Below are 2,674 nucleotides of genomic sequence, written 5' to 3'. Positions count from 1 at the left end.
TACTACTTGTCTATGCTTAATGCTTGTCACTAGGGCCCGAGTGCCATGATTTCAGATCTGAACCTATTGTGTTGTCGCCAATATATGTGTGTTTTAGATCCTATCTTGCAAGTTGTAGTCACCTACTATGTGTTATGACCCAGCAACCCCGGAGTGACAATAGCCGGAACCACTCCCAGAGATGACCATAGTATGAGGAGTTCATGTATTCACCGCATGTTAATGCGTTGGTCCTGTTCTTTATTAAAAGGAGAACCTTAATATCCCGTAGTTTCCATTAGGACTTCGTTGCCATGGGAGGGATGGACAATAGATGCCATGCAAGTTCTTTTCCCTAAGCACGTATGACTACATACGGAATACATGCCTACATTAGATTGATGAACGGGAGCTAGTTACATATCTCTCTGTGTTATAGATGTTACATGATGAATCACATCCGTCATACTCATCCATCACCGATCCACTGCCTACGAGTCTTTTACTACTGGTCCTTGCTACGTTACTTTGTCTAGGCTTGTCCCTTGCTACAAAAGGGATTGGGCCACTTTGCTGCTACTGTTGCTACCGTTGTCACTTTGCTACTACTGTTGCTACTGTTGTTACTCTGTTGTTGCTGCTACTGTCGTTCCTTGCTTCTTCGTTGTTACTTGTTGCAAGATCCTTTTCCGACACTGTTGTCGGGGAAGAATAGTTACCCGCTCACGTGCAACCTACTGGCGCCATTGATACGACAGTTAGGAATAGTCTGCTATCAACATATCTGTTTCTGGCACCGTTGCTATCATACTACTTTGCTACTGATAGTTTGCTTGCAGACACTAATCTTTCAGGTGTGGTTGAATCTGACAACTCAGCTGCTAATACTTGAGAATATTCTTTCGCTTCCCCTTGGCGAACCAACAAATTTTGGTTGAATACTCTACCCTCGAAAACTGTTGCGATCCCCTATACTTGTGGGTTATCAAGACCTTTTTCTGACGCCGTTGCCGGGGAAGCACACCTATATTCTCTGAGTCACTTGGGATTTTCGTCTGCTGGTCACTATGAGGAATCCGAAAGATTCAAGAACTAAAATCTTGTCTTCCACTACGAGGACAGGTAAGGAATTGCCATCTAGCTCTGCACTTGATTCACCTTCAGTTTTGAGTAAGTTTGTGACATCACCTCCTGCTAGAAATCTTGATATGTCGCATGTGCTTGATGATGCTACTTCTGTTGCTCATGATGCTTCTGATGTTGCTATGCTTGATACTATGCCTGATGATGCTATGCTTGATACTATGCCTGATGATGCTATGCTTGATACTATGCCTGGTATGCCTGATACTGCTTTGCCACTTGGTGCATTCCTTGATGCACATATTGCTAGAGTTGCTGCTAGATGTGATGATACTTCTGAAACTGCTGATACTGTTGAAGTAGAACCTGCTACTATGCCTGAATTGCCTGTTATGCCTGATACGCGCAATGTTATGGAGGGAGAGATAGCTGAGGATTTTCTTGCGTGTAAGGATAGCTATGATGTTGAGAAACTTCTGCGCAAGTGGAAAGAAAAATCTCTGAACGCTAGGATGAAATACAACCCGAAGTTTGCTACTTCGCCTATCTTTGTGACCGATAAGGATTATGAATTCTCTGTCGACCCTGAGTTAATCACTCTGGTCAAATCTGATCCTTTTCACGGTTATGAGTCTGAAACGGTTGTAGCCCATCTTACCAAACTGCACGATATAGCCACCCTATTCACTAGTGAGGAAAAGATCCACCACTACTATATCCTCAAGCTGTTTCCTTTCTCGCTAAAGGATGATGCTAAGACTTGGTTCACTTCTCTTGCTCCTGGTTGTGTGCGTAGCCCCCACGACATGGTCTACTACTTCTCTGGAAAATATTTCCCTGCCCATAAGAAACAAGCTGCCTTGCAGGAAATATACAACTTTGCTCAAGCTGAAGAAGAGAGTCTTCCACAAGCTTGGGGAGGCTCATCCAGCTGCAGAATGCTTTGCCTGATCACCCTCTTGAGAAGAATGAAATACTTGATATCTTCTATAATGGACTTACCGATGCTTCCAAAGACCACCTAGATAGTTGTGCCGGTAGTGTTTTTAGGGAACGAACCGTATAACTGTTGGGGAACGTCGCATGGGAAACAAAAATTTCCTACGAGCACGAAGACCTATCATGGTGATGTCCATCTATGAGAGGGGATGAGTGATCTACGTACCCTTGTAGATCGTACAACAGAAGCGTTAGTGAACGCGGTTGATGTAGTGGAACGTCCTCACGTCCCTCGATCCGCACCGCGAACAATCCCGCGATCAGTCCCACGATCTAGTACCGAACGGACGGCACCTTCGCGTTCAGCACACATACAGCTCGACGATGATCTCGGCCTTCTTGATCCAGCAAGAGAGACGGAGAGGTAGAAGAGTTCTCCGGCAGCGTGACGGCGCTCCGGAGGTTGGTGATGACCTTGTCTCAGCAGGGCTCCGCCCGAGCTCTGCAGAAACGCGATCTAGAGGAAAAACCGTGGAGGTATGTGGTCGGGCTGTCGTGGAAAAGTCGTCTCAAATCAGCCCTAAAACCTCCGTATATATAGGTGGGAGGGAGGGGACATTGCCTTGGGGCTCAAGGAGAGCCCCAAGGGGGTCGGCCGAGTCCAAGGGGGAAG

Source organism: Hordeum vulgare, chromosome 7H (genome assembly GCF_904849725.1).
Source record: "Hordeum vulgare subsp. vulgare chromosome 7H, MorexV3_pseudomolecules_assembly, whole genome shotgun sequence".
NCBI lineage: Eukaryota > Viridiplantae > Streptophyta > Magnoliopsida > Poales > Poaceae > Hordeum > Hordeum vulgare.
Note: the sequence above shows the minus strand (reverse complement) of the source record.